Source organism: Stegostoma tigrinum, chromosome 1, assembly GCF_030684315.1.
Source record: "Stegostoma tigrinum isolate sSteTig4 chromosome 1, sSteTig4.hap1, whole genome shotgun sequence".
Lineage (NCBI taxonomy): Eukaryota > Metazoa > Chordata > Chondrichthyes > Orectolobiformes > Stegostomatidae > Stegostoma > Stegostoma tigrinum.
Window position 1 is genome coordinate 122,972,759 of NC_081354.1, and position 8,815 is coordinate 122,981,573.

The window sequence follows — 8,815 nt, forward strand, 5'->3', positions numbered from 1 at the left end:
TTTCTGGCACCTATTTGTGCCATCTCTCCCACTCAAACACCTGCTTCTCTTTAAGTTTTAAGTTCTGATGAAAGGCTACTTTTGAAACATTAACTTTTCCTTTCTGATGCTGTTTGTTAGTTTTGAAATGCTGCCTGATTTGTTGAATTGTTTTGTTGTTCTGATTCTGTGTGCTTGAGGAGCACTTCAATGGACTTCTCAACTCAGTGACTCTGCCGCTGGCTATCAGCCACTTAAATTTCTGTCAGTCTTGAAACCGAAACCAGTGCAAATATTTCGTTTTTATTTTATTTTTGAACAGGCTTTTATGGAAGGGGATTGATTTTCAATTGTTGATGTTGGTGGCTGACTTTGGTTTTACCGTGCATGCACCCGTGTCCAGATGAAGTGCTGCGTGGGCCAAAAACAGACCTGAAGGCGGCAAATCCCACCGCAGCAGATCAGTATGAAGCTTGTGCAAAGCCTCATCACAGCAAAGCAGTGCCAGGCCTGTGCCCTGCCAGGTCACAGCGCCAGCAAGATAATGGCAATGAATTGCATGCCAACATGTTTTAGTCATGTTAAAACATTTCAAAGCACACTTTAGAAGTGCCTGTTGTTGGGTAGGCATAATGAGGTGGTGGCATAGGGGGGCATGTCTTTGGGCTAACATTCTGGGGATGTTGGTTTGAATGCCGCCAATGCTTACAGTTGTTCAGTGGGTTGTGCAGACTCTCACAGCAGAATCAAATTCAATTAAAAGCTTGAGCAAAATGAAAAGCTAGGTTAATGCATTTGGACTGTTTGTGTTGCCTGAGGTCTTGTGCTTGTCTTCCTGATGGTGCAGGTTTGTGGTTATGCCAAGGCCCTAGATATTTTGCCAGGAGGAGAAAGGCTCTGGAGTCTGATATTCTCTCATGTTTCCTTGCCACTTGTAACTTTCCTAAGGTTCACATTGCTCCTGATTCTGGCATTGGAGGGCATAACTTGTTGAAACCTAGACTAGGAATAATGTAAGGTCAGTATAGAATCAATCCTTCGCCTCATCTACCGCCTCAAGTGTGCCAACGTATGCCTGGTGGCATGGCTTGCTCATTGTTTGTTCTGGTGAGCTGGGCAGCCATCAGATGCTTGCTTATCCCACAGGGATGGGGATCACGAGGTGCCAAGTAAGTACACTTTTGATGGTGAAACCCACCCCATGAAGATGCCACTAGTCTTCTGGAAGGAACTTCTTGAAAAAGGTGTACCCATCGTCTTGTTGTTTCAACCTGCCTTCTCTCAGCATGTCAAATCTCACTTACGGTGACAGTGTCAATATTGAGGTGAATTATACCCCAGTTTCTTGCAACATGGCCCGTCTCAGGGAAAGACTATGAATAGTTTTGCAGTACACCCTCAAGCCTTGGCTTCAGATTGGCACCAAATGGGCATTGCTGTCAGCTGTGTAGTCTGGCTGATGACAGGGACCAGCAGGAGCGCAGGCAGAACTGTTACAACAGGAGATTGAATGCTGTTAACCTAAGAGGGTGTAGCGGTGTGTTGCTCGATGGAACAACTGCCACTATCTTGGAGCAGAATCTCAACTCTGCTTGTAATTTGCTCGACCAGATTGCTGGTCTGCTGCGAGAGCCTCCACAACCCACTGAGTGCTGATATCAGCATCCACTGTGACCACTGTGTGTGCCTCAATGGCACCAGTCCGGGATGTCTTGACTTCTGTTTCAGCTCCTGCTGCAGCAGGGAAACATGAGCAGCCTCTGTCTGTGTTGCCACGGAAGCTGAGACAACAGCCAGTAGATTCTTTATCGTGAGTCAGACTGGCAATACTGCCATGGAAATATCCACTTTTTCTGCTACAAAAAGGATAGGCTTCAAGCTCTGTACTGTGTTGAAGTCAACCTTTGCTATGCTCCCATGCTCCCAGCCAATGATTAGAGACTGTCTGTCTGTCAGTTATCAACTTCTAAGTGTGCATTTTCACCAGTGTTTTCTTGTACTCCACTGAGGCCCTTGCCTATATATCCTGCAGTGGAATCTGATGTAAGTTTTCTGTCCGGAATTCATACACAAGTTGTTTCCATTCTTCATTGCCTAGTGAACCACCATGAGCAGATCCCAACTTTCTCCCTTTCTTCACAGAAGATTTTAGAAGGTTGTATTCATTGGCCACAGAGGCTCACTGGTGACTAGCCAGGCCTAGATAATAAAATGTGAGGCTGGATGAACATAGCAGGCCAAGCAGCATCTCCTGAGATGCTGCTTGGCCTGCTGTGTTCATCCAGCCTCACATTTTATTATCTTGGAATTCTCCAGCATCTGCAGTTCCCATTATCTCTGACACTAGTCAGGCCTACCTGTCACTGACAGATTCTCCCACAATTGGGTGTGTGTGTGAAGTTGTTGTCACTACTGGGGACAATTGAAACTGCCCTCCTCTTCCTTCATGCACATAACTCAAAATTATCTTCAAAATTTCAACGCTGTCAGAACCTGAACAGGTGTTTTCTCCTCTTCTTAGGAGCAGGAGTAGACCATTCATTTCATCAACTCCACCCTGTCTTTCAATACGATCCTGGCTGATCTAAGACTTCAATGGCCTTTGTTCATGCATCCCCATAACCTGGACACCACTGCTAACCAGAAATCTATTGACCTTGACCGAAAGCATAGTCAAAGACTGAACCTCCATAGTCCTCTGGGATTGACAATTCCAAATGTTCACAACCCACCGAGTAACCCTAACCCTAACCCTAACACAAATGTTCCCTTCAGCTTAGACCTAAGTATAATTCTCCCTTATTTTAAAATTGTGTCCACAGGTCTAAACTCCCCAACCAGTGGAAACATTTTACCTGCATCTACCTTGCCTATTGCTTTAAGAATTCTGTAGGTTTTAATGAAATCGCCTCTCATAGGACATAGAACATAAGACAGTATAGCACAAGAATAGACCTTTCAGCCCATGATGTTGTGACAAACATGCCAAACAAATTAAACTGACCCCTCCTGCCTGCCCTCGGTCCATATCCCCCATTCCTTGCATATTCATGTGCTAATCCAAAAGTCTCTTAAATGCCCTTGTCATATCTGCCTTCACTACCATCCCTGGCAGTGCATTCTAGACTCCTACCACTCTCTGTGTAAAAACCTTGCCCCTCATATGTCCTTTGAACTTCACCCCTTTCACCTTAAATGAATGCCCCTTGTATTAGACATTTCAACTCTGGGGAAAAGATTCTGACTGTCAACCCTATCTAACCATCTCACAATTTCATGCTTTTCTATCAAGTCTCTCCTCATCCTTCACTGTTCCATAGAGCACAGCCAGAGTTTTTTGAGCCTCTCCTTAAAGCTCATACCCTCTAATCCAGGAAGCATCCTGGTAAACCTCTTCTGTACCTCTCCAAATTCTCTACATCTTTCCTGCAATGTGATGACTAGAATCGAATGCAATATGAAATGTGGCCTGACCAAAGTCTTATGAAGTTGCAGCATGACATCCTGAGTCTAGTACTCAATCCTCCAAACAATAAAGGTGCTGGTAAGCCATATGCCCTCTTTACTATCCTATCTACTTGCATGGCCACTTTCAGAGAGCTATGGGCTTGAACCCCAAGACTCCTCCAGACATTGATGTTGTTCAGGGTACTGCCATTAGTTTTATAACCCCGTGTAACTATATAATTGTCACTCATATGTTAAGCTTTTCAATTCTGAGGCCATTCCTCTGAACCTGCTCCAGGGCCAGTAAATCTTTCCTGAGATATGGGGCCCAAAATTGCATTCTTACCATTGTTCGGACAAACAAGTATTTTCTAAGAGATAGTAAGAACTGCAGATGCTGGAGTCAGAGTCAATACAGCATGGAGCCGGAGGAACACAGCAGGCTAGACATCAGAGAAGCAGGAAGCTGACATTTTGGGTCGGGACCATTCTTATTGGATTTCTTAGTAGCTATTGTGTACTGATGGCCTCAAAGTATTCTTATCCGTATGTGCCCATGTATTTCTTGTATCATCTTTTTCAATCCTGTCTGTAGCATTTCTACTGCCTTAGCAGCATAACTATAACCTGGTGCACACTGTGTATAAGGGTGGTAATAGGCAGAAGCCCTTCAGAAGGCATGCAAGACCAACTGTTGGAAAATGGCATTAGAATAGTTAGGTGGCTGCTTTTGACCATCACAGACTCGATTTCATGTGGAGTAAATCAAATTCGCTGAAGTAGCATTTATAGTACTGGGGAGCCTCCGGAAGAGGTAATTATTCCATCGGATCCCTACAGTGGGGAAGCAGGCCACTCAGCCCATCAAGTCCACACTGGACCTCCTAAGAGCATCCCACCCAATCCTCACATTTAGCATGTGCCAATCTATCTAAACCACACATATTTAGACAGTGGGATGAAACCCAAAGATAGGGAGAGCACACAGTCGTCAAGGGTGGCATTGAACCTGGATTCCTGGCCCTGTGAGGCATCAGTGCTAACCACTATGTCACCCTGGTCAGCCAGCTCATCAGCTTAACACCTCTAGCTGAAGTATGACTATGTCAGGTTGTTGTTAACCAGTCTGTGGGACAGCTTACCCAATTTCAGCACAAATCCTCAGAGCGTGCTGTGCACAGAAATTGCTGCACTACTGAGAGTTGATCAGGGTGGTAACATCTTGGGGCTAGTGCTATAATCATACTGATGATGTGGGTGCAACAATTTTACACTTCATTTTGGGTTGTGCAGGGAAGAATATAAATTGCACTTTCAACACCAAAAAACAGGGCTCATCAATTTCTGCCCTTAGATTTTTCAGCAGATGAATCACACGAAGCTTTGATGTAGTAATTGATTTCAGCCAGAAGAGGCCCTCAGGGAGCTACACAAACTGGTTTTCCTGATCACATTCAGGAGGCTGGCATACTACTTGTTGATTCTTTTTTAGCCATATAATTGCTGGTGTGATACTATTTGCAAGATGCTTAGAGTAGGTACAGATGCATAACAATTATTATCATCATCATTAGTCTCTCATGAGAGGCTGTTTAAACTCCTCAGTAAACAATCCTCTGGAAAGTAGGTTGGGTGTATTGAGAGCAACTCAAATATCCCCTGAGCTCCTTGGTCACATCCTCCTGGCTTTATCCATTTGCCAGCCTTCAGTTACTCCATACTGTTCCAGGACTAGTGAATAGCAGCCAGTTCTCTGTTTGACAATCTCTTGCTTTTCTTTGCCAACAGCATTTTTATTCAACTGTGAAATTTCTGCAATTGGAATGAAGTAGACAGTTGAGCAAAATTGCACACAACTGGTTTTAAAAGCCTTTTAAAATAACTGATTATGACTGATTTTTGCATGGAGCATTTTATAATGTGTATAAATGCAAGTTTGCCTTTATATTGAAATTTTAACAGCAACACATTATATTACACCATCACCTCTATAAAACATCCCAAATGCTGTGCAGGGATTTAAGATAAAGTATGACAGTAAGCCACAGAAGGAGCTGTGGTGCATGCATCAAGACTTGGTTCAAGACATGTGTTTTAATGAGTACCTTAAACAAGGGAAGAGGAAGAGGTGGACAGGTTTTGGGAAGGAAGTTTCAAAACTTAGGGCCAAAGAAGTTGAAGGCTGAACTGCTAAAGATATAGTGAAGTAGAACAGGTTATTCAAGAGAACAGATCTGGAGGAACACTGATTTTCTACAAATGTAAAGCATCGAGAGATTGTAGAGATAAAGATGGGTGAGATCATACAGGGATGTGGGATAGGAGGAGCAGAATTTTAAAATAAAGTTGTTGTCAGAGAAGAAAACAATTTAGGCCAGTGAGCAGAGGGGTGATGGCTAAAGGGAAATTACTACAAGTTAGGGTGTAGTCAGCAATGTCTTGGATGAAGAGAGATGATGGGAACTGCAGATGCTGGAGAATCCAAGATAAAAAAAGTGTGAAGCTGGATGAACACAGCAGGCCAAGCAGCATCTCAGGAGCACAAAAGCCTACGTTTCGGGCCTAGACCCTTCATCAGAGAGGGGGATGGGGAGAGGGCTCTGAAATAAATAGGGAGAGAGGGGGAGACGGACTGAAGATGGATAGAGGAGAAGATAGGTGGAGAGGGGAGTATAAGTGGGGAGGTAGGGAGGGGATAGGTCAGTCCGGGGAGGACGGACAGGTCAAGGAGGCGGGATGAGGTTAGTAGGTGGGAAATGGAGGTGCAGCTTGAGGTGGGAGAAGGGGATAGGTGAGAGGAAGAACAGGTTAGGGAGACGGGGATGAGCTGGGCTGGTTTTGGGATGCAGTGGGGGGAGGGGATGAGCTGGGCTGGATTTGGGATGCAGTGGGGGGAGGGGAGACCCAGTTTATAAATGGTTTATGGAATGTCAAAGGCTGTTTGGGAATGTGCTGCAATAGTTAAATGTCGAGTAACAAAGTCATGTTACAGGTTTCAATTGAAGCTAAGCTGAGGCGGGGTGGAGACTAACTCGGCAGACCTATAAAACTTTCGTACTTAACCTGTGTGTGTACTAACCTTTAAAATAATAATTTTACCACATTAATGAGGTTTTAAGAGATTAAGATTTATATTTCTATAAATGATTTGCATGAGGATGTAGGAAGCATGGTTGGTAAGTTTGTGGATGACACCAAAATTGGTGGTATTGTGTACAATAAAGGAGGTTATCTCAGAGTGCAACGGGATCTTGATCCAATGTGCCAATGGGCTGAAGAGTGGCAGATGGAGTTTAACGTGGATAAATGTTGTTGCATTTTGGTAAGACAAACTAGGGCAGGACTTACACACTATACGGTAGCACCTTGGGGACTGTTGTTGAACAGAGACCCAGGGTTCAAGTACATAGATCCTTGAAAGTGGCTTCACAGATAAACAGGGTGGTGAAGAAGGCATTTGGTACACTTACCTCTTCGCTGGTCAGTGCATTAACTATGGGAATTGGGACATCATGTTGTGGCTGTTCTGGACAATGTTGGCATACCACATTCAATTCTGGTCTCCCTGCTGGAGGAAGGATATTATTAAATTGGAGAGGGTACAGATAAGATTTATAAGAATGCTACTGGGTCTAGAGTGTTGAATTTATAAGGAGAGGCTGGATAAGCTGAGACTTTTTTCCCTGATACATCGGAGATTTAGAGGTGACCTTACAGAGTTTTATAAGATCATGAAGGGCATATATAATGTGATGAGTAAAGGTCATTTCCCTGAGGATGGGGAGTTCAAAACCAGAGGGCATAATTTTAAGGTGAAAGGAAAAATTTTTAAAAGGGACTTGAGGAGCAACTTTTATACATTGAAGATAATGTGCCATGAACTGCCAGAGGAAGTAGTAGGAACCGGCAGTTTCAACATTTAAAAGACATTTGGATAGGTACTTGAAAAGGAAAGCTTTAGAGGGATATGGGCCAAACATGTGCAAGTGGCACTATTTTTAGACTGGGAAGCCTGGTTGGCAAGGATGAGTTGGGCTGAAGTGTCTGGTTCCATGCTGAATGACTCTATGACTGTATTAATTTACATTCAAAGGCTAATCTGCTTAAGGGCTGTGGTGGTGACTGGCATACAATTGGAAAATGATCCAGAATCAATAACTTTACACTTCTCAAGCTATAAGGAAAAATTTTTTTAAAGATCCATTGATCTCTTAAAAATGAAGGTTAATAAATAATGCTGGTGTAAAAGTAATGGAAACATGCTGAGCATTAACCAGTGAAAACAATTTCCACTACTTTACCCCTACTTTTCAAATGACCATAAGATGTAGGAAAGAATTAGGCTAATTTATTGCTGATCTGAGAATCTTCAAATCCATTTTCTTACCTTTCTCCTATAACCGTTCATTTCCCCACTGATTAAAAAATGTATCTCTCTCAGCCTTGACCAATCTTAACGACACAGCTACTGCACTCCTCCACAGATTCTCTACCCTCTGAAATACAAAATTCCTCTTCATCTAGATCTTAAATGTGTAGCCCCTTATTCTGAAAGTATGCTGTCCATTTCTAGCTCTCCTACCAGGTGAAACAAGCAATCCACATCTACCCTGCCAAATCCCCTAAGAACCTTACATGTTTCAATAAGGATACCTCTCCTTAGAACATAGAACCTAGAACATTACAGCACGGTACAGGCCCTTCAGCCCTCGGTGTTGTGCCGACCTGTCATACCGATCTCAAGCCCATCTAACCTACACTATTCCATGTGCGTCCGTATGCTCGTCCAATGACGACTTAAATGTACCTAAAGTTGGCGAATCTACTACCGTTGCAGGCAAAGCGTTCCATTCCCTTACTACTCTCTGAGTAAAGAAACTACATCTGACATCTGTCCTATATCTTTCACCCCTCAATTTAAAGCTGTGCCCCCTCGTGCTTGCCGTCACCATCCGAGGGAAAAGGCTCACCCTATCCACCCTATCTAACCATTCTTCTATATTACAAAGAAAACAGACCAAATCTGTTCAATCTCTCCTTATAAGACAGTCTTGGTATCAGCCTAGTGAATGTTCTCTGGATGGCCTCAACTGCCAGTATATCATCCCCTAGATTAAGAGACCAAAATTGCTCACAGTATTCCAACCATGGTATGATTAATGATTTGTATTGTTTTAGCAAACGTCCCTATTTTTGTCCTCCATTTCCTTTGAAATAAAGGCCAACATTTTACTTACTTTCCCTATTATCCACTGAACTTTAGATTAGATTAGACTAGATTGCCTACAGTGTGGAAACAGGCCCTTCGGCCCAACAAGTCCACACTGCCCCTTGAAGCATCCCACCCAGACCCATCCCCCTACAACCCACACACCCCTGAACACTATGG